Here is a 25615-nt window from a genome sequence, read left to right on the forward strand (position 1 = left end):
TTATAATTACTACAACTATATTATACCTTGTTCACCTAAGAAATGACTATAACTCATCTTAGACTACTCATGTACAATTTCAACTTATCCCACTTAACAAGTTACAAGTTTCCAAGTCAAGGCTCACGTCCAATTGTGGCCATAAAACAACTAAGAACCATAGTTTACATCTTGACATGCCATAACACCTTGCACGTATAACAATCCCTTGGAACTATGTGGCATGTGTTAACACCCCCTACATTCCTTGGCATGCTTTGGCACTCCCTATCACACCCTACCACTCCCTGACATGCCCTAACAAGTACAATCCCTCGTCTCCCAAGGTGAAAGAGAAAGGTTTTGTCCCAACGGTGACGACTCCTCCTATCCTTTCTGCAACTATCTCGACTGCCCCTACTATCTTGATGACTCCGACTCTAGACCTCACTATTATTGTTTGTATGATCGTTGATGGGGCTTCCAAATATCATAGATCTGATCAACCACTACTCGATGATGCCGCCCTTAGGTACTCTCTCTTCATTTGTTTCTTTATCTTCTATTGTTAGCTTCATTTTGGATTTGGGGAAAGATTGGAATACAACAAAACATGCACTCCCTGTATATATGTTATTGAAAGCAATTATAAGTTTGTGTGGCTAGGGTCATGTGGTAGATATCAACTTCTTCAATGAATCCTAGAAGTCACATCCCTTGGGTAGGTGACTTCAAGAACAAATCGAATCTACTTTCCATTGCAGCTAATAATTGGCCATGGTTAGCTTGATAGGAAAAAGGGTATTGTAGGAAAGTCTTATGCATTTTTTATAGAATGATTATATCCATAGATCAAATTCCATTTGTACATGTTGATGTAGAACTTTGATGGTGATGATAAAAATGTCTTGAAGTCAAAACTTAAAAAGTGTATTGAGCTTAGTTAACCCAATATGGGAGTGCCATAATTTTGCTAAAGTTCATGATTCTAACAAATAAAAGACAACATATGAATATCCAAGATGAATGTTGAATCCATAATTTGAAGATGTATATGAAGACACCAAGTATGTTCATGAATTTGAAAATAAGATTGCAGAAGTTTACAATTCTAAATGGATTGTAGGATAACCATTTTTGAGATTGAATATTGCATTTATAAGCAGTGAAATCATCATAAATTTCCCCAGGAGTTCCAATATTGTCCATGGTAATCTGCTGAAGCTTCTCATCAATATTGAATGTTATATAATGATGGGATCTCTTGCTCTTCAGCTCCAAAAATGCGCTATTGTTCAATGTTTATAGTTAGGTTGATGTCAAACCCTATAGTACAATAAGTTCCTGATTATTTTGTGTGGTCCCAATGTTTGGCCAAAATGTTTGATTGGTCTCCAATTCATATGTTGTTTGAGATGACAATCCTATAATTAAATCATAATGGAGAAGAATATATGAATAATTTGTTGTATAGATGCTAGAATGTTTCTACAATGAATAACTAGTGGTTGGTTATTATAGTGGTGAAAGATGAATTGAAGCAATATTCTTTTACGCCTAGTGTTAATGGTAGATATTTCTTAGTTGGAATTATGAGTTTTCAACATGGAGGACATAATGATGTTGTAGACATAATAGAGAGTTTTTGGAATTTCATCCAAAAGCATGGTAATGATATTCCTTGTGGTAGCAATGGAGATTGGTTGGAGATGGATAAACAAGGTACACCTTTTATTATATTGAATCAAAACCAAGACCATGTGGAAAGATGAATCACATATTATATTTGGAGGAAGTCTAACATGTTGTGTGTAGATTATGTATATTGTTCATTGATGTTTTTGAGCTTGATATTAGCTAGATTTGGTACTTAGGAGGAGTATTGTAATAACATGTGACATTATAAAAGCTTGTACTTATTGCATGCATGATATGGAGCATGTAAATAATATGTAACCATATCTATCTATGTATTATGTAAAGGGCATATCATTGTATGACTCTTGTAATAAGGCATACCCATTATCCATGTGTCCTTGATGATCAAGATAGCTTGTTTAATATAGTGCAAAACCTCTGATAGAGTATGGGCCATGTGTCAGTTGAATTCTCTATGAGTGGATTATGTTGGTTATAAACTCTATAGGGCATGATAGGTCTAAAAACCTGAAGTTTCCTATACATTTAGGTGGAGTTCATTGAGAACATGAATGAACCATGTATTCGAAGGAGTTCTTAGTGGGTTAGTAGTTGCAATATTTATGTACCCATGTATTTTGGTGGATTGTCGCTCCCACCAAGCATTGTGGTCCTGTAAATTGTCTGGAAAGCATTGTATTTTAATTTTGAAGCATTGTATTTATTTACTCCCCAAGAGTATGATTGTACCACACAAGCTTGCATTAATGTGGGATGGAAATAAGATAATAATGAGAATAGTTAGAGGTTGTAGGATATAATGTCTTTTAAATTTATTGTAAAACTATATAGATGGCGAATATATAACATTGTTGTTGTATTAATACAATTCAAGTGCATGAGAAATATATTAGTTGGCAGTGGTGAGGTAATAAGGACGTTTCAAATCTCTTAAATCCTTTTGCATGAAGGAGCAAAGGTACCCACTCACTCGTATCTCCAAACACATACCTCTAAACTATTTCTATTCATTTCTTGTATGATTTATCTGATCAGTAAAGTTAGAAAGTACCACCTGAACAGAATGCCTACTGCATATACTAATCCTAGATATTTTCATTTTATTCTTCAATTTTTGTCATGGCAGTGAATCTGGTAGCGGAGAAGTTTTGGGGCAATTAAACTCTGTCCGTTTGCAATGTCATGACAACTGACACATCTCCATGGGTTGTTTGATAGATTGGAATGAGAAGAAAGTCATAAGTATGATTGTTGGGAGTTAGCTTATGAGAAACCACAATAAGTAACTGAGGTGTATTCATAAATAAGCATGATATGAGCTTGAAAGTGCTCTCTATGTTGTCATCACAAGATGGACGTGTATGCACGTTTCCACACAGCCTTGCAAGGAACGGCTCTTGGCTTCATCTACAAGCTTCATTATGTTTTCAAGAAGTGTTGGGGTTCTCTCATTTCCCATTATCCAGGTTGGTTTCTGCTTCCTTGGATGAAATTTAAAATTAATTTGTTTTCATTGCTTCCACTTTTAGAAAATGTGAGGGCTGAGTGAAGTTCAAAATTTTCTAAACCTGTTATCCCCACCTAACTATGTCTTACTGTTGATTGCATCTTCAAACTAGTGGCAGTCCAGCCTAAAACTTATTGACATCCTTCTCTGCACTTTAGTAACAAACAATTTGCAATAATATTCATTTTACAAGTTATATGTTGTTGTATATGATAAGAGGTTAAGTATATTCAGAAGTGCAATGTTAATGTAAGTCTTCAATGTTGTCAACAATGGATCTTGTAAGATAAGTGGCAGGGTTGGTGATATTTTCCCACCGAGGTTGGAATCCCCTCACACATATTTTACCTTCGTAGATTGCATCGTTGTGGTAGTGGGTCCTCTTAAGAGTTTGTAGACATAAGCATAAATCCTTGGTAACTTTGGAAGAAGTGATACCCTCATTCAAGGTTGACCGTTTAGCAGTCACCAATGTTGGTCATGATTTAGTTGTAGAAATAAGAGGGGAAACAATGTTTAATTTGATAGGTGATGTTGTCTCTGCATCGATGTGGGTCGCACTATTCTCCATATGTGTTGTTGGTTTTCTCCATACTTATTTACCACCAATTTCACTTTCAGGCTATTGTATTAGAATTTATAAACATATAAACACATAATATGAATTTATAAGGACATTTTGATGGTCAAAGGAAATTCCAGACTTCTGCAATAAGTTTTCAATGTGATATTCTCCTCTCTCCCATGGTTCGAATCCCTAAGGACATATTTCACCCCTTGTGGGTTGCCTCGTTGTCTCATTTGTGGTAGAGGCCATCTCAAGACATTGGGGACACGTGCAAGCCTTTGGTTACTTTGGTAGAGTACATAGCTCCATCCATTCCTGAAATTTGGTGGGTACCCTAGCTTTACTTGGTCAAATACAAGAGTGATTTGTCCATATTTGTTTTAAATGGTGTTCTTATCATGTCACTTATTTTATTGTGTCACATTTTCTTCTTTGCCCCAAGCCAATTTTAAGGATAGGGTAATTTCTATGGTGGTTAATATTGACTTAATGCTACATTAATGTCATTTATAGGTGATTATTTAGTTTAATATGTTGGTGGTTATTGTTAGTGTTATGAAAATTTCAAGCCCTAGGTGATTAATGTCATTATGATCTCAAGCAAACACATATGTTAACTTAGGAAAAAATAAGGCACTCTCACAAAAAGATTAATGAATAAAATTTGAAATGAAAAAATAGTTGAAAGAAAGTTTCCACATTAGAGGAGGTTAGAAAAGGTTGACACTTACCAATTTTAAGTAAAACGTATAACAAAAGGCATGAAAAATCCAAAACTTTGTCAAATAAAAATAGGGAAGTATAATGAAGAGCATGAAAAAATAAAAACTTTGAAGAGAGAGAAGTATAATGAAGAGCATGAAAAAATAAAAACTTTGAAGAGAGAGAAGTATAATGAAGAGCATGAAAAATAAAAAAATTCATCAAAATTTCATTTGACAGGCAGAGGGAATTTGAAATTGTAGGTGTTCTACATGGAGTTTCCCACTGGCATCGTGCCATTCAATTCAATGGTCTCATTCATACAGCTACCAGTTTTCCTCAAGTCATACTAACCGCTGCATCCTTTAATGTCAAACTCTGGTATCGCATTGCCCAGGTTTGGATCTTGCCATTTTATTTCTATAATGTAATGAGTGCCTATATCTCATCTCAGTTGGTTTGAATCTTTCCATTTTATTTCTATAATGTAATGAGTGCCTATATCTCATCTCAGTTACCAGTAGAGGAAGGAACCCTTGCCATTTCCATTGTATTCTATAATGCTATGAATACCTATAACTCATCTCACTTAAACAAGGACATATGATTTGTGGTTGTGCAGGCGATTGGCATTGAAGCTAGAGTGATATACAATGCAGGGCAGGTGTCAAGGCTTACGTTCTAGGTGCCCAATATCAATATATTCAGAGATCCTCGATGGGTCTAGGGTCAAGAAACTCTAGGAGAATATCCCCTACTATCTAGCAGGTACTATGTTTCCTACGTTAAGGGATTACAGGGCGATCCCCTTTCTTCCTCTTCTAAGACAAATGTTCGCTCTTCTACTCATTTGAGAGCTTTTGCTTGCTGCAATCATTTCACAGCTTATGACATGGATAACTAGGAGGGCCATACTCGCTTCTCTTTCGATGCTCTGGTAAAAATCTATTACCAACTCTACATTTCCATATTTTCTCTGTTTTTTCATGTGAGGAGGTAGTAGCCTTCAGGGCGAGGATAGATATAGTCTCCGATGGCCTCCAAGTTGTAGGGTTTTATGTTGATCAGTACACCTAGTGTGCACCATTACCCACTTAGGTCAGTCGTACTGTGATCAGCCATTACAGTCCTCCACACGCAGGCATACATCTCTCTCACTGTGGATTGCACCTCCATTGTTTACATGTCTGCATGTTCAGTGGTATGGAGGACTATATTTATCCTCCTTAAACTTTTACCGACATAATGGTTTATTTGTTATAGTTTTCAAATTTAGTGCATTCACTTGGAAACACCAGCATCATTCCCTCTAACCCTAAGTGACAAGGAACTAGTGACCTTGTTTTCTGGCCTTGGACCTACAACAATCAAAATTGTTTATAGTATCCTTACCAGATCATTTTATACAGTCCACTGGAATTGTTTTTACCACTGTAAAATCCTCCTATTAAGTGATGGTGGGGATTAAAATACAGATTGCAAACTACAATTTTTAGCTTTACCCAGTGTTGAAAATCTCCCCAAATACTTGCTTCTCTATACACAACCAGGTTTAATGGTAAAGTTCCACTATGCATATCTGGGTTCACACAAATTGCTAAGGTTAGCAACTGGAAGTTGGATTTGAATGGGTTTGTGCTAATTCAAGAGAGTTTTTTAATTTAATGTTTTTGAGCAGGTGAGAAAATAAGACTTGTTGGATACATATCAACCGTTGTTCAAGAGTTGTGTGGAGCAAGGGCGTGCCAGTGGTATCATGTGCTCTTTCAACAGCCTTAATGGAGTCCCAATGTGTGGTGATTCCAACCTTCTCACCAGCACTGCGAGACGTGACTGGGGATTTCAAGGGTAATGTTTCCTCAGATGTGTTAGATGCAAAGTATAATTGTTTGGGGTGAATGCCACTTCTTTGATATGAATTTTGTCTTTAAATTACACCATAGCATACTCTTAAGTTGTTGGCATTATTTACACTTCTGATCGGTATACACCAACTGCAGAAGATGTTGTAGCAGACATTCTGAAAGAAGGTAACTACTCATATAAACATTGAAGCATACAAATTCATATAAACTAACATACTTGTTTTTATTCTGAAAGCAGGCAAATACATACAAGTTAGTTTAATAGACACCCATCTTATATTCTGAAAGCAGGCAAATACATACAAGTTAGTTTAATAGACACCCATCTTATATTATGAAAGCATCAAGACAGATATATCTTAACTCAGGAGTCAGATTTGATATACACTTGGAGATTCTGAAGTTAGAGGTTGCATATTGTCAATCCCAATCTACGACCACTATGTTTTAAAGAGTTGTTTGTGTAACTCAAGGTATGCACCCTTGAGCTTCACAGCCTCCAGCAATATACATAAAATTACAGAAAACAGGTAAGTGCATATACATCAGGACGGACCCATTTTAACTTAGGTTTGATATACACTTCGAGGTTGTGAAGCTAAAGCTTTCATATATACAACCCCATGGGCCACACTGATTTAATAAGATTTTTCTGTCAACTCAAGATACGCATCTTCGAGCTTCCAAACCTCATGCTGCATATCGCACTTGGGTTTATGTCGTGGCTATATTTCAATACACCCAATAAACATTTAAAACAATGCACCTTTATAAGCCCAAAAAATAGTGGTAAAGAACCTATCTCTAGTTGCAATCATCCATCAATTTTATTTTAGAAAGCCTTGTCTTCAGTTGAATTGTTTTCTCTATAGTAGGAGTACCATGCGGTTATTGATAAAACAACAACTGCTTCTTCTTCTTATTGTAGTATTACCACATGTTTTTTTGTCAGGAATGGATGTCGACTGTGGAAGTTATTTGCGAAAATACACAATGTCAGCAATAGAGAAAGGAAAAGTGAATGAATCAAATATCGACAGGGCCCTTCTGAATTTGTTCTTTGTACACATGTGTCTTGGGATTTTTTATGGTGATCTCAACCATCAATTGGAGGGAAAACTTAAAATGCAGGTTGTGTGCTCTGTTGAACATCAAATATTGGCATTGCAAGCTACAAGACAGGGTATTGTGCTTCTCAAGAATAGCAGAAAACATTTTCCCTTGTCGAAAACACGGACCAAGTAATTGGCTGTCATTGGGCCTAATGCCAACAATGCAACTACTCTCCTAGGAAACTACTATGGTCAGTCTTCCTAGAAAAAAAATCGTTCATAAATACCTGTTTCATTCTGCAATCTACACGTGAATCATTCATAAATAGTTATTTCATTCTGCAATCTACACACATGTGACCGTATGTATAGGTAGTGAAAAGTACTTATCCTCTCTCCTACTGCTTGTGAATGTCCAGGTCTTCCATGTCACACCATAACACCGATTCAAGGCCTGCAGAGATATGTTAGGGACACTCTGTATTACTCCGAGTGTGAGGACCTGGCATGCATTTCTAAAAATTTGTTCGGTGAAGCTGTAGAGACTGCAAAGAAAGTGGATGAAGTGGTTGTAGTTGTTGGCTTAGACCAAACCCAAGAAAAGGAGGAACAAGACCGAATAAAATTGACTCTACCAGGCCAACAAGAGAAATTAGTGTATCAAGTTTCTCATGCTTCCAAAAGACCTGTGGTGCTTGTCATCCTCTCTGGTAGGCTAGTGGATGTGTCGTTTGCAATAAATGATCCTCAAATCTCTAGCATTATTTGGGCAGCCTACCCTGGTCAAGCACTTGTAGAGATTATTTTTGGTGACTACAATCCAGGTATTTTATCATCCCATCCATTTATTGTTGTTTCAAAGCATACTATTGGGATTTTATACTTCAACACTATTTTTTTTCCCATCATTCACATGGTTTGGCTATTATTTTTTGTTATATCTTTGATTTGATAAGTTAAATTTGTTATGAGAGACATCATCATACATAAACAGAGAAGGCCATGGTAGCAATGAAAGCGTTTGGTTTTCATTTCTATCATAAAGGTAGCTCTCCAAAGGGTCTCTAAGTTCTTAAATTTAGTCCTCCCCATTTGTTGCGGTTTTAATTAGAGTGGTTTGTTGATCTGTGTGCTAAAGGATGTTATTTTTACAAAACAATGCTACATGTACTCACAGGATCCTACCAGTGGAAATTAAAGTTCTCTCAAAAATAGGGGCAACATATTATTTTTGGAAACCCATCTATTCACACACGGTATTCCACTTTTCTAAATAGTAGCCATCCCATTTACCACCAGCAATCCAGGTTTTCCATAAAATTTGATGAGACTATAACCTTTTGTTAAATTGTCTAAATTTCTTGGCAAGAAGAGTCGATAAACTTTAAAAACATAGATTTAGGCCCTCATGGGCTTTTTTATAGTAGCCATTATACTATTTTTTCGTATGGTCTTACTGGCCAAACCTTGTTCTTTTTCTGAAATTTAAACAAAAAGAGAACCAAAATGCTAGTGACATACTACCATGGTTAACAATTGCAACAAAAAATTCTGATCCAATATCCTACAATTGGCATCAAAGAATAGTAAAGTAACAAAAAATTCTGACCCAATATCCTACAATTGGTATTTCAATTTGCTTGATCATGGACTGCTTCTTCTTGTGCTTGGTGCTCTTCTTTAATAGGACCAAGGCCTGATTGGATCTTCCAACAAAAAGATTGAGCTATTGGTTCCATTTGACCTCCACATTGGCGATAGTTGCATTATTTCTGAAGATTCCATTCAGAGTGATTATGAGTTGTTCCTTAATTTTGGAAAACATGGTTCCGGAATCCATCAAATATGTTGGGAGTTAACCAACGATTATGTCGTGGCCTTTTCGCCATCCAAAGATTGATGCTAAAATTGGAAGGCTCTTGAAGGCTAGAATTTCATCCCTTCTCTCCTTGTCCTTGATGTAGGAATGTCTCTAAGGTAGGTCGTTTCATGTAGGATTTTCATTCTTGACATGTTGTTTTGTGCTATTTAGTAGTGCTTATCCAATTTTGTTTTAAAATTTGAGTGTGATTTATTTTACTTAATTTACAGGGAATGGAAATGAGCTATTGGTTCCATTTCACCTCCACATTGGCGATAGTTGCATTGTTTCTAAAGAAGCCATTCAGAGTGATTACGAATTGTTCCTTAATTTTGGAAATCATGGTTCCGGAATCCATCAAATCTTTTGGGAGTTAACCAACGATTACGTTGTGGCCTTTTGGCCATCCAAAGATTGATGCTAGAATTGGAAGCCTCTCGGAGGCTAGAATTTCATCCCTTCTCTCCTTGTCCTTGATGTAGGAATGTCTCTAAAGTAGGTTGTTTCATGTAGGATTTTCGTCTTGACATGTTGTTTTCTGTTATTTAGTAGTGCTTATCCAATTTTGTTTTAAAATTCAAGTGTGATTTATTTTACTTAGTTTACAGGGAATGGCAATGATTATACTTCGTTTACAGGCAATTGTAGTGATTTTTTGCTTAGTTTATAGGCAATGTTAGTGATTTTTTTAATGATTTTAAGAATTGTTTAGTTCATGTAAGTAGAAATTGTCGGCTATATTAGAATTTGTTTGGTTTCCTTGTGAATACAATATATGGAGAAGGTGGACTACTCAAACATTTAAAGTGATTAATTCGATATTAATTCTAAATTCAGAGTCAAATGCATCTTTTACAACAAAATTATGAGTTGTTGCAGCAATTGAAAGAAGTTTATACTAGGATATTTTAGTGTTATTGCAACAATCTGTAAGAAAATATCTAGAAAAATTGTTTGAATAATAACTATTTTCTATATCTCTAATGTCCTTGAAATCCAGGGACACCTCATGACTGCACATCTCCTTGTTGGCATGCTGATATTTTTTTTAATCAATTTATTTTGTTGATTATTTTTTAGTTCCAAAGCCGAGTAAAGAAAAAACTAGTGTAAAATGAAATATACTACCAATGGTAATATGGAACAAAGCATCAAAATTCTCTTGTCCCTTTGGCACTGGCCTGTATTTTTGTTGTTATCTTTTTGTGAATTTGGGATTTGTATACTGTCAGTTTCTTTTGATGAAAGGAAAAACATACTACAGAAAAATTGAAGTACTTGGATGAGATGTGTATGTTTGTACTGTTTAGGTGGGAGATTTCCTGTGACATGGTACCCTCAAGACTTTGTGAAGATACCAATGACAAACATGAACATGTGTCCTAATCGACATACAGGCTATATAGGTTGTACATATAGATTTTACATGGGGAAGAAAGTGTTTGACTTTGGTCAGGGATTGAGTTACTCAGCATACTCATATGAGTTCTCTTCCACAACCATCAAGAATATTGATTTGAATGTGACAATGGAGCATGTTGAAGCCCTTGGTGACACAGGAAAATCTCATGTCAGAGTGGAGAACACCCCTTGCAGTAAGTTAAAATTTAGATCCTCCATACTTGTGTGGAACCATGATAACATGGATGGGAGGCATGCTTGTTTTTGTATTCCAAGTCCCCTGCAACCCACAAAGGAGCCCCATAAAAGCAGCTAATTGGATTTCACAGTGTTCATGTCCCAGGTAAACAGACAGCCAAAATTATGTTTGTGGTTAAACCTTATGATCACTTTAGTACTGTTGAAGAGAATGGGCAAATACTTTTGGCCATTGGTTCCCATTCCCTAATTGTTGGTGATACCTAGTATCCAGTTTCACACTTCAACATAAATCCATAATAATACTACCACCTATAATGGTGATCTAATTAGATTTAGGACAATACTCACATTGTCTTCCATCTCTGGGAAGTAAAATGGCTTCATGACAATATTTTCATTGTCCTCTGGGAAGTAAAATAACAGTGGCGTTTATGGTTTTGAGTAGGCTGGATCCTTGTGTAATATTGAGACATCTACAGGCTGTGTAACTGCTATTTTTGTGCAATTTTCTCCACACTTGGGACTTGTGCACCCTTCCCATAAATGTTATAAATAGGAAGCTGACAATCCTTGACCACACTAACTGACATGCCCTCCAGTCTGTACGTGTCTAATCTTCAAAGAAAGGCATTGAATTTGGTAGTCTTTCCATGATCTCATTCTTGAACATAGAAAATTGGTAAACAATTGATACCCAATGCTTGTTTATTTCATCAAACTTATTGATGAAGTGTCCTATATTATCATCATCACTATTCTCCTCAGCGAGTATTTCTTCCATAAGTATATCTCAGTTACTTTTTTTCCCATGAATTTTTTTTATGAAAAGGTTGGAAGGATCTAGGCTGAACCGCACCCCAAATCGATATGGGAAACGAGTAGAGTATACTAGAGAGAGCGCTTATTTCAAGAGGAAATAAAAATAGACATTTTCATAGCCTTTTGGCCAAAATAGGTGCTGAACCTGTCTACAGACTGCCCTAGAAGATACCTTTTACAGTCTTCCATAAGGATTTATCTGGGAATTTCATTCAAATCATCAAAAATGTATCTTGGACTCTTGGACATACAGGTCCCTAAGTATCATGGTTGTCTTATTCAAGAAATAAACAAGAATTTTATCATCTTTTTGAAAAATTAAAAAAAAAAAAAAAATTGATTCTGAGACAAGAGTTCCTTCTCTAAATTGTTTCTCTATCAGGACTCCCTCTTGCAAAAACAAAGCATCTTTTGAGAATTGGTTTTCCTTTGTATCACTCCTTGTAAATGTTGGTAAACAAAATTACTTGAAAATTTATTTTTATCTATAAAACTTTGATCCTGATTGTATTCAGTACCAAATTTGTTATCATCTTATGTCCACTAGCCCAATCAATCAGCAATTTTGGATCCCTTAGAATTTGCATTGTTCCATCACCTCTTTATAGAACTACTCTTAGTAATAGCCACACCGCATACAACTCAGTTTTGTGGTCAATGCGTTGCCCAGCTCCAAATTTTATAGAAAAATAATGAGTTATTTCAAAATAAAATACATCGAAAGCCACACTTACCTAGGGGTTTCTTGACATGCACCATCAAAGTAACCCCAAGCTGTAGAATGATCTATGTTGGATATTTCAGAACTCTCTGAGCTTTTGGAGATTTTGGCTTCCAGCATCCCCCATAGCCAGTTCTTATTTAATGAGCCACCAATCTTGGATGAGGTTCTTTACCTTGAAATAATGCATTGTTTCTAGCTAACCACAATCCCCCACAAAACAAAGCATGGAAAATATCTATGAATGGAAATATGTTTATCAAGATGTCAATGCTCAAAACAGCTCACTAAAGAGTCTTTGTCCCACTTGTTCTTGCCATTTGTTATTTGCAAAATTTCTTTCCACACCAGCTTTGAGAAAGGACAAACGAGTGATTCACTGATTCACTTTCTGCCTTATATAAAACATACCATCTGGTCCATTCCAATTTATTTTTCCCTATTGTCCCATGTAATAATTTTGTTTGCCAATGCTAAATAATTTTTTTTTCTTGTTTTAAGTGGATTTTCAAGTTTCCAAACTGCCTTCCACCACTTTGGTCTTCAAGAATTCTTACCTCATTTCCAAATTTTAATGTGTAAAACAGATGCTTTATTTTTTGACCACTTAAGCCCATCTTCCTAATATGACAAAGTTATGGTGTTGTGATTTAGACTGTTGACAAACAAATTCCATTAAACAACCTTTTCCCCCTATGTGTAGCTCCTCTTCTTCCTTCCACCTTTGAAACCATATTTCTCTTGAATTTGAAGCTATATCCCTAATCTTAAATACCCTTAAGTCATGAAGATCTGACAGAAAAGGTTTTGACATCCTGAAATCACCATTGCACCCTTTCCATGGATCCTGCCCAACTCTTACTTTATTTCATTTTCCTATTTTTCATGCAATCCATCTTTCATCTTAAGGGAAATATTTAACTAATGTTTTGCAAACAATTAATGCTCTGTAAGAGATTTTTTGTGTACCCTTATTCATTCTTCAGTGGACCCTTCCTTCGTGTATATCCACTTCATGACTTTGCCTCCCAGTCCTTCATTAGAGAACAACCTCCAAAGGCTCTTTGCTACCAAGGCTTGGCTAAAAACATAGATTTCTTGAGACCCCATCCCTCTTTTTTCTTTTAAGTTAGCTATCTTTGACCACTTCATCAAGGGAGTGCCTTCAGTTTCCTTCTTTTCAATCCACTGAAAGCTAAAACATATTTTCTTGTTCTTGTCTAGATGAGAATACAAGATTAGTTCAGCAGAAAGAATGGTGTAATTTCAGCGATAACTTAGCCATATGCATAGGTCAGAGAAGCTCAGGTCAGACAGATCTCGAGAAGTGAAGTTGTTGATGATGTTGCTTCTGAAACAAATCCAAATCAACAAAGAAGAAAAGACAAACAATGGGTATATTATGCATTATTTGTTGTAACTGATGAGAAGAAGATCACATGGAGGGTGAAGATGAAGTTGTTACATGAGGTGGTGCTTCCTTAGAGAAGCAAACAAAAAATTATGTTGTGTTGTATAGGCAAGATATGGAGGAAATGAGTTTAGTGAACAAGCCAAGTCCTATGTGCATGGTAGAAAGGATAAATTTTCAGCTAACAGTGGCTCTTATATGGCTGGTGAGTCAGTGGTAAGACAGAGGGATGGTGATGTGATGTGTACTTCGTCAACTTTGTTGGATACAGTGCAGTTCCAGTTGTTTGAAGAGCTTATTTTGGAGCGTATTGCAAACATCTAGCTTGTCTAAAGGTTTGATTTTTTCGGTGTTTGAACAAACATGTAACATGACCATTATGGAAGCGTTATTTATAATGGTCATAATTATAACTTGGGCCTAATAAAGGCTTCCTGAGCAACAAGGTCATCACCATCAAATAGTGCTAAACCAGTAGAACTTAACTTTGTTATAGAGTCAAGATTTTCATCAAATACTTCATCATGGGTTTGATCCAGTGCGGCTACTTGACCAACTTCAAATATCCCTTCTTGATCTGGAATATTAGTGTAGTCATATTTAGATCTCTGTTCCTTGCCCTCTTCTGGGAAACCATGCACATCATCATAGTGAAGAACTTCAAGGTTCTCTTTCAAATTTGGCATACGGTTATCTTCAAGACGATCCAAAACATCTAAAAATGCATCATATTCTTAAGTGGCCTTGAATACCTTCCTATTGCAAGGTTTTTAATAGGTCTTCATAAGTGTCTTCAAAACACTGAAATCTTAGACCCCAACGGTTGATAAGTTCTGGAATGAAAACCTTGAGAGATGATATGCATTTTTTATTGTAGAAGTACCTGGCCCAGTCCATTTTCTTTTTCCCTGAAGAGTATCAAAATAATATTAGTAAAAGATCCTCATGTATTTCACTAAATGTGATAACTGGTCACTTTTTACCCTCTGCAAAATATTCTGAACAAAAAAAAAAGGTGTGTTACATATGACTTCAACTCATTCACAATCCTTTCTATATCTTTCTTGAATGCATTGCTCTGCAAATGCTGACACATAACACTTTTGTCGATGAAGAAGGCCAGGTACACTTTGTGCGCAGAATCATCTAATCCCTTAAGACAGTTGAGCATAAGAGTTGAAGTGGCACACTATTAAAGTGGGTGCCTTCCATATTGTCTCTAAAAGTAGTCAGACATACCATGCGAGTCTTGATTTCTTCTCTTCATCATGCATGATATGTTTGCAACTGAAAAACAATTCCCTTTATTGCATGGATATGGATTGTTTGCATGATCTCCAGGAAAGTATTCCCTTAATTAACAGAATAATCCATAATGTCATCCCTTGCCCTTCCTATCTCGTACATAAATATATAAAAGCTTAGTTAAATTGAAATAATTTTATGTATTTGTTTTGGTATATACAGAACCTTCCAAGGAACAAGTTCAATATAGGCATTGTTATGTTCCAGAATGTGATTATGTCCTTAATAATGTAAGAATGTATTGTTCTCATTGTCTTTGTTTTTGAGGCTACATAATGTATTGGGGCAACGAAATGGAAATTTTTTCTCCCCAAAAGGTATGATTATGAATATTTACTATCATGTTTTAGAATTATCAAGTCTTGGGTGTTCCTTCTGGGCCCCTCACACTACTATTACACTCCAAGGTGTGCTCTCTAAAAGGCTATAGTCTATAAGATTCCTCTAGGAGACCTACAAATTGACTTAGAAGGTAAGAAAAATAATCTTCCACCACTCATTTTACAATGCACAAATATTTTTTACCTTATCTCAAGAGTATTTCCCAACAATTATTTAAAAGACATTAGGTTCTTTGAGCTCAATATTCATTTCATTAATTTTTTGCAGACTTGCACAATGATATTCTCATTGAACTATTTGGAAAGGGAAGCTTGTAAGTTGTGACCGTGGAAAGTAATTCTATTTATTTGATTCCTTTCATGTTTAAATTAGGAAAAAATAACCATGAAACCAACCAAATGTAGTTCACTGTGACTTCACTACATACTGCTAACGATTAAAATGTATGAAGCATTTGTGTACATGCTTACAAAATATAGATAGAGACCAGCCATCTTGATAATGCGGATAATCATTATCATGATTGTAGAGTATTCCAAGTTGAGATGGGTCCTGCACAAATCCCTGAACTTTAGAATTAATGAAGAAGTCACCATCAAGGTTTGATATTATCTAGTACAACTTTTCTGTGAGATTCTTTGATGTCAGATAAAATTCATGAACTTGGCAATCAAATGTATCAAAAGATGGATTCAAGCCACTACTTATGTACCAGTTTCCACTAAAATCTGCTTCCAATGAACCATGCTTTAATTGCTAGCAAAAAGATCAACCTTCGAAAGCTTAAGTGGTTATTTTGAGCATCATATAAAACATATGTAAGTGGTTAATACCAGATTGTTGTCAAGCAATGACCTAAGCAATTAGTGTTGTCAACTCTGTTAATGAAAATAAATAGTCCACTTGGTGTTTGAATGTGCAACAACAAATTCCAAATTGCACGTATAGAAGTTATAATACATCGTGGGTTGAAATTTCACATGCATCACTCTACTTGTTTTGGAAGCACATGGAACCATTTGTAATTTTTCCCATCCATACATTTTTTTCATAATCCTAGTGGATAAGATGCATGATGCTTTTTCTATCCTCATTAGCAAAAACAAATTTCCACTTTAGCCTCCAAAAGGTGAACAATGGCATAACTCCAAGGCAATTCCAAATCCTTGAGAGGGCCAAGAGCACAAGATACCAGGAATTTCCAAAGTTTGCAGTATCCAATGCACCTTTTCTTGGAAGAAAATTTAGTGTTGATCCTCAATGTCTTGCTAGTAGTCTCTTGCAGACAAGCAGTCCAAAAAGATGTGTTTCACTTGTCTCTAGTTTAATCACAAATTTAGCAAAGCCCATTTGTCAACATGCTCTTATCCAAATAGGTCTTGGATGGCCTTGGATGGTTGATGACCAACCATGCAAGGACCCAGAGCCAAAAACTATGAAGCCTGTGAATCCACTTATCCTCGAGATTGAAGGGTTGAGAACAATTCAGAATCCACTCAAACCCAAAACCACTGACAAAAGCACAACATAAAAGTGAAAATGACCCCATAAATGATAAGAAATAAGGAACCACTAAATAATACCCCTAATGGTTTCCAAAAATGTGTATTTATACTATAGAAGTATGGTAGAACTAACCAATGAGAAAGATAGGATTCTTATAGTAGTACTTTGCAACACACTGGATAGTCAACTTTGATGCCTTGTTTGACACTACTCCAAGGTAACTTAATGTCTGTGAATTCTTTAACCCACATGTTGGCATGCTTTCTAATCATCTGAGACCTTGCTTCCCAATGAGACATTCTTATACCCAATTGCAACCAATCATTGAATCAATGACAATTTTTTTCTTAATTGTGGCCCCACGCCTCATCTTGACTAAATTATGGCTCCTTTTGTCTGTATACTTGATCATAATATTTAAATATAATTATATTTCCACCATAGCTAAATAAAAGTAGTTACCATAGATTCGAAATAAATATTTATTTTTAGTTCTCTACGTGTGTGGATAATTGATTATTTTGCATGATAGGTTGTCAGAGCTTTGCCAAAAGTAAAAGGCCTAGTTAGTTTATGTTAGAACTTAGAACCTAGAAATTCCTTGGAAAACTGGGATGCCTAATAGTGTTCTTAGGGAACTTTTTATTATACCTAAAAATAAATTGCAAAACTCTGTTTCTTTTGTTTCAAAGTGATAACTAGACTCTAGAAGCACACTACTTTTGAATTAGAAAAGAAGAGTGTAGAGGTCACAACGATCAAAACAATTCCTTGAGAATCACATGTAACTTTACTAGATGTATTCCATTCTTGAAGTGGAAGGAGCCAAGTATGAAATCTTCTAAAAACATCTATACAAGTACTTTTGTAAATTATTTCTTAGTTTAGATAAAAGTTACTACCAATATTCCAAATCCGTAGTGATTAAAAACTGTCTTGTTATGTTGCATGGCTTATGTAATGGAACTAAGAAAAACTAGGGATATATGATGTAAAGATTTGTCAACCTGTGATCATCTTGGCAACAGATTTATAGGTAATATATTTTTGGTTTGACATAGTCAAACATTTTGATATAGAGATTTAAATAGTATTTTACTAAAAATGTACTGTAATTTACAGGTTGGGAACTACTGAACAAAGTGGTGATATTATTCGGAGGCCTACCTCTTCTCCAATTTTTCCAAGGTTAATGATTTCAAATGTATATATTCTAATGAATTTGAAAGAAATGTGATTGAAATTTAGAACGAGATCTTTGCTTTTCTTCTTTAGTTAAATATTGTGTTGTTTCACAACACTGGAATTTCTGGCATTTGTTTCTTGAAGATATCATCTCTCTTCTGAGTTTCATAAATTATAGTTGCATATTTTTATTGGTTTCTTTCTCTCAATTAAATAGTGAAGCAAATGTTATTCCTTGTCCTTTGTTATTCTTTATAGAATTCACATCAGCCATGGATGTTTTGAGGCTTTTTGCAGATCAACATGAGAGTAGATATGTGACTGTTTGGAAGGAGTAGCATTGATGTTTTTGAAAATATGACGACATTGGTCATACAATTAAGTGTCTATAAGGCTATGACATTGCATGATAAAGGCTAGGGTTGAAACACAATGGGCACACATAAATTGTGGTCAGAGCAAACATACAAAATCTTGTGGCATGGCATGATTGAGGTAAATGTAGGAAAAGTGATGCAGACACAAAATTATGGCCAAAAGCAAGCACATTGATGGATACACAAAATTGTGGACAAAAGAAAGCACACAGAACATCAAGGTAGAACAAGTATTACTACAAAGTTGGTGTCATTGAGAATATTTACCGGGTGGGCAAAGAGAGGTATGCATTCGAGTTCTGTTGCACGTGAATTTTGGAAAATCTTAAGCATGTGTTGGTTTTGGTTACAAGGTTTATTAATTATTTACTATGAAATTGAGCTTGACAATGGCTCCAAGTTTTGGTGGTGAGAATGATGCTGTCAGCACTAGGAAATGAATACACCCTCTTGTTTGGTTGACCTTTTTTGGCTTATATTTCAGATTGTAGACTGAGCTTTGACAATGGCTACAAGTTTTTGTGTTGAAAATGGTGGTCTCAACACTAGGAAATGAATACCCTCTTGTTTGGTCAACCTTTTTTGGCCTATAGTCAAATTGTAGACTAAGTTGTAGGAATGCAATTCAAAAACCTTTTCTGGAAATTTAATGTCATTAATGGTAAAATTCTTTATTAGATCTCATGTGATGAAGGATATTAGAGGTGCAAACAAGAAGCCTGAATTTACTGACAATAGTAATGCATTATTTATCAAGGTTAGCATCTAATATATAAGTAATATAACATAACATTAAAGTTGATAATAATTACCATTAAGAATAGTTAAGTTAAAGTGTTAAATTTCAGACAATGTTAAGCAAATTATGGACTTAGACATAATCTAACCTATGCCTAGGTGGTTGAAAAAAAAAAATCGATCATGAGAACAAATTTTAGAATTTACAAACTTCAAATTCATATTGTCGGATTTTATGAACAACGAAAGCACATGAATTAAAACCACTCAAAATTGCATTTGCATTCTATTTGTGAACTATAAATAAGAAATGTATAATGCATAAGGCCTAAATACAATCTCAACAACCTACACAATGGTGCACCCTAGGTTTCCTTCATAGAATGAGGAAGACAAAGAAGTACAATGCATCTAGACAACCATTTATGTACATAATTGAAGGTGAGAAAGCTAGTGCGTGCATGCATTAAACCCTTAAACTAATGATCAATTGTGGCATTATTTTCTTGGGACATATTTTTTAGACCCCATAGCCAGTAGGATTCAAGCATGTAGCTCATTATTAATAATTGCATCATAATATTCAATGTTTTTCACTTTTTTGCATGCAAATTAGTTTTTTAGAGAGATTTTTATGCTGTCACAACAGATTTGCATGATTCCCAAGGTGAGAAATCAATCTTTGGTGAAATTGCATATTTTAGGTTTGATAATTATAGGTCATTTATAAGCTATAAATGTCTTCAAAGTTTCACTTCTAATTGAGTTTTCAACTGAACATATTGAGTATTTTATATATAACTATTTTTCCTTCCACCCACTTTTCATAACTTCGATAACCATTAGGTAGATATCTATAGCTTCGATGTTATTTCACTTGTCTAGTAAAAGATTGCTAAGACCAAAAAAGTTTTATAGTTTATTGAAAGTTGTAGAATTTACAATTTATAAAACTTCAAGGTCTGATTTTCTAAATTATTATTCTTTAAAGGGTGCTAGCCCAACGGAAGAGTGTAGAATTTTTCCTACAAATCAGCTAGTTTTGATACCATGTATAACTTTTTCTACAAATAAGCTAGCTCTGATACCATGTAGAAATTTCCCACCTATAGATCAACCTGGTAATGCAATGTACTAAAGTAAAACACTTGATCTACTTCTACAAACAATTTAGCGGAAGCTTAATCAACCATGAACAACATCAATAAGAACACATATAACTAACAAGAAAGAATCAATCACACATAACACAGAAGAATTTACCTGGGGAAAGCACCTACCTAAAACCCCATCTTTGTATTATCATACAAGTGGAAATATAGTCTATATTACATAAAGCCTTAGCTCAGAAGCTATCCAGCTCTAAGTACAATCCCTCTGCTACTCATAGACAGTGAATGGCTTCTCACAAATCTTCTCCTCTGCCCTCCAAGCCTCATATTTCCTTGTGCAGTTTCCTTGAGGTCCAGTGTTGTCACCTGTGTGAATTGGCCTCTTCACACACTCACTAACCTCTGATCTAACTGCACAAACTTGAAGGACATAAATCCTCATCATGGATGAAATTCCTTTATAGGAAAAATATTCATCCAACTGATAGTACACTGTCCCTTCTCTAATCTCAACTGGGTCTCTGTCTGAACTGCCTTGCATCAGTTATCCATGAGATAATACTCAATTATCTAAAAATAATAGTTGTCACATGCATGCAAGCATCAACAAATTGTATCTCATTAATTTAACAACTTGTTAAATTAATCTAACTAAACTTGACTAAGTTAAACTAAGTCAACTAATCCTCTCAATATAGAACTCATCCTTAATCCATTAATCAGTGGAGCAAATCAAGGACACATTCCCCAATCAGTGGAGAAATTATTGCATGTTCTCACAAAGACTTCAAGTTTGATTTTCCTTAACTAATTAACTCATGGAGAATTAATTAATTAATATTCAAACTGTTGGTAAGACCAAATTCGAATTTTACTTCCTATTTTAGACCAGGGACTGTCTAAAAATAGGAATCCAACTTGAACTGCTAAAAATAGAACTTCTAATTTTAACACTTCCATTTTTCATTCTCTGTTGCCCAACCCAGTACTGATGCCCAAACTGCTATTTTTAGCACTTCTACTTTTAGCAATTTCTTGTTGCCAATTTTCAACACTCCCTCTCAACAAGAAAGGCTTCCTCTCGAACCCGATCTTGTACCTTCGGGATGTTTTGCATGCAACACTTCTACCAAGTGTGCTTGCTCCAGCAACTCTCGGAACAAAACAACTCCCAACTAAAATCTCTGTTGGGATAGAAACATACTCTGATGTTGAAGCTCTACCTATTGCTGACTAGTGCTTCCTCTTTGACCTCTGCACTACTGCAACATCTCCATGTATCTCGCACCATTGCACCCTTCTATATGCTACCCTGCACTGTGCAACACACGTGTGCCTTTCGCATTGTTGCAGCCTACATGTTCTACGTTGTCCTGGGATTCCCTGCACTGTAGCTCTCTCTGCCACTCCATGTGCATCTATCTCTACCCAATCAGTCAGTTCCTGCTACTCTTCATCGGGGCTCCCGTAGCAAGGTCTCATCCAAGAGGTTGGGTACCTCAAATATGTTGCCTCTCCTCCTTGGGACAATCACTCCACATCGCCCCACCTCCTACTTGGAGGTATGGATGCATGTGATCCCTCTGCCCACTTGGATCAAAGTTTCCCCATACTGGAGGTCTCTACATGAGTAGATGTCTCTACGTAATCTCCTCTCAGCTTCGCCTGTTGTGGCTGCTCCACAACCTCCTGAAGTTATTGCACCAATCGTGGCTACTCCACAATTGTCTAAGACTTCTTTTGGCGTTGCATGTTAAAAGGTAATATACTCTCCCTCTCAACCACCAAGTCTCTAACCTTTGCCTTGCTCCTCAAGGCTTTGCTTTCATCCTGTACCTCAAGTGCATACAGGTTCTTGGCTAGCACACCAATCTATTTCCACTTTCCCGCCGTCATGAAATTTTCTAGAAAAAAGAGATAATTTTAAATCAGTGATATCTCCCTCATCCGAACTCCGATTCAGCCGATTTTTTTTTTTTTTGGGGCATTTTTCTGCAAGGAATCCAAATCTTCTATTTGTTTCTAAAAATTTTGTATAGAAATTTTCATATCTACTCTACAAACTCTCAGCCCAAAACTCAAAACTTTGAAATCTCCTCTTCTTATATATTATTCTTCCTTGATCACCTGTGCTCTAATACCATGTAGAACTTTTGTAGAATTTTCCTACAATTAAGCTAGTTTTGATACCATGTAGAACTTTTTCTACAAATTAGCTAACTCTGATACCATGTAGAAATTTCCCACCTGTAGGTAAACCTGGTAATGCAATGTACTAAAGCAAAACACTTGATCTACTTCTACAAACAATTTAGCAGAAGCTTAATCAACCATTAGAAACATCAATAAGAACACATATAACCAATAAGAAGGAATCAATCACACATAACACAGAAGAATTTACATGGGGAAAGCATCTACCTAAAACCCCATCTTTGTATTATCATACAAGTGGAAATATAGTCCGGATTACGCAAAGCCTTAGCTCAGAAGCTATCCAGCTCTCAATACAATCCCTCTGTTGTTCATAGACAGTCAAAGGCTTCTCACAAACCTTCTCCTCTACCCTCCAAGCCTCCTATTTCTTAGTGCAGTTTCCTTGAGGTCCAGTGCTGTCACTTGTGTGAATTGGCCTCTTCACAAACTCGCTAACCTCTAATCTAACTGCACAAACCTGAAGGGCATAAATCCTCATCATGGATGAGCTTCCTTTATAGGAAAAATATTCATCCAACTGATAGTACATTGTCCCTTCTCTGATATCAACTGGGTCTCTGTCTCAACTGCCATGCATTAGTTATCCGTGAGAGAATACTCAGTTATATGAAAATAACAGTTGTCACATGCATGCAAACATCAACAAACTATATCTCATTACTTTAACAACTTGTTAAATTAATCTAACTGAACTTGACTACGTTAAACTAAGTCAACTAATCCTTTCAATATAGAACTCATCTTTAATTCATCAATCAGTGGAACAAATCAAGGACACATTCCCCACTTAGTGGAGAAATTATTGCATGTTCTCACAAAGACTTCAAGTTTGACTTTCCTTAACTAATTAACTCATGGAGAATGAATTAATTAATATTCAAACTACTGGTAAGACCAAATTCGAATTTTACTTTCTATTTTAAACCAAGGACTATCTAAAAATAGGAATCCAACTTGAACTGCTAAAAATAGAACTTCTATTTTTAGCACTTTCATTTTTCATTCCCTGTTGCCCAATCTAGCACTGATGCCCAAACTACTATTTTTAGCACTTCTATTTTTAGCAATTTCTTGTTGCCAATTTTCAACACTCCCTCTCAACAAGAAAGGCTTCCTCTCAAACCCAATCTTGTACCTTCGGAATGTTTTGCATGCAACACTTCTACCAAGTGTGGTTTCTCCAACAACTCTTGGAACAAGAAAACTCCCAACTAAAATCTCTGTTGAGCTAGAAACATACTCTGATGCTAAAGCTCTACCTACTACTGACAAGTTCTCCTTCTCTGACCTCTGTACTACTACAACATCTCCATGCATCTTGCACTGTTGCACCCTTCTCTGTGCTACCCTGCACTGTGCAACACACTTGTGCCTCTCACATTGTTGCAGCCTGCATGCTCTGCATTGTCTTAGGATTCCCTGCACTGTAGCTCTCTCTGCCGCTCCATCCGCATCTGTCTCTACCTAATCAGTCAGTTCCTTCTACTCCTCATCAGGGCTCTTGTAGCAAGGTCTCATTCAAGAGGTTGGGTACCTCAAGGATCTTGCCCCTCCTCCTTGGGACGATCTCTCCACATCGCCCCACCTCCTACCTAGAGGTATGGCTACATGTGATCCCTCTGCCCACCTGGCTCGAAGTTTCCCCCTACTGGAGGTCTCTACATGACTAGATGTCTCTACTCGATCTCCTCTCAACATCGTTTGTTGTGGCTACTCCACAACCTCCTGAAGATGCTACACCAATCGTTGCTCCTCCACAATTGTCTGCGACTTCTTTTGGCACTGCATGTTGAGAGGTAATATACTCTCCCTCTCAACCAACTTGTCTCTAACCTTTGCCTTGCTCCTCAAGACTTTGCATGCATCTTGTACCTCAAGTGCATACAGGTTCTTGGCTAGCACACCAATCTATTTCCACTTTCCCGTCGTCACAAAATTTTCTAGAAAAAGAGCTAATTTTTAATCAATGGTATCTCCCTCATCCGAACTCCGATTCAGCTAATTTTTTTTTTTGGGGGGTATTTGTCTACAAGGAATCCAAATCTGCTATTTTTTCTGAAAATTTTGTATATAAATTTTCATATCCACTCTGCAAACTCTCAGCCCAAAACTCAAAACTCTGAAATCTCCTCTTCTTATATATTGTTCTTCCTTGATCACCTGTGCTCATAGAATTTTTGTAGAATTTTCCTACAAATTAGCTAGTTTTGATACCATGTAGAACTTTCTCTACAAATCAGCTAGCTCTGATACCATGTAGAAATTTCCCACCTATAGATCAACCTGGTAATGGAATGTATTAAAGCAAAACACTTGATCTACTTCTACAAACAATTTAGCAGAAGCTTAATCAACCATGAGCAACATCAATAAGAACGCATATAACTGATAAGAAGGAATCAATTACACATAACACAAAATAATTTACTCAGAGAAAGCACCTGCCTAAAACCCCATCTTTGTATTATCATACAAGTGGAAATATAGTCCGAATTACACAAAGCCTTAGCTCTGAAGCTATCCAGCTCTATGTACAATCACTTTACTGCTCCTAGACAGTGAAAGGCTTCTCACAAACCTTCTCCTCTGCCCTCCAAGCCTCATATTTCCTTGTGCAGTTTCCTTGAGGTCTAGTGTTGTCACCTGTGTGAATTGGCCTCTTCACACACTCACTAACCTCTGATCTAACTGCACAAACTTGAAGGAGATAAATCCTCATTATGGATGAGCTTCCTTTATAAGAAAAATGTTCATCCAACTGATAGTACATTGTCCCTTCTCTAATCTCAACTGGGTTTCTGTCTGAACTGCCATGGATCAGTTATCCATGAGAGAATACTCAGTTATCTGAAAATAACAGTTGTCACATGCATGCAAGCATCAACAAACTGTATCTCTTTAATTTAACAACTTGTTAAATTAATCTAACTGAACTTGACTAAGTTAAACTAAGTCAACTGATCCTCTCAATATAGAACTCATCCTTAATTCCTCAATCAGTGGAGCAAATCAAGGACACCTTCCCCAATCAGTGGAGAAATTATTGCATGTTCTCACAAAGACTTCAAGTTTGATTTTCCTTAACTA

The 25615-nt window shown here is 36.0% G+C and overlaps 1 pseudogene; it reads left to right on the forward strand.

Annotated features, from left to right (window-relative positions):
- Nucleotides 1-2989: 2989 nt before the first annotated feature.
- Nucleotides 2990-25615, forward strand: part of LOC149229243 (putative beta-D-xylosidase 7) — a 91785-nt pseudogene continuing 69159 nt past the window's right edge.

Source organism: Pinus tabuliformis, chromosome J, assembly GCF_031772625.1.
Source record: "Pinus tabuliformis cultivar Carrire ecotype Pingquan chromosome J, CPIR1, whole genome shotgun sequence".
Taxonomy (NCBI): Eukaryota; Viridiplantae; Streptophyta; class Pinopsida; order Pinales; family Pinaceae; genus Pinus; species Pinus tabuliformis.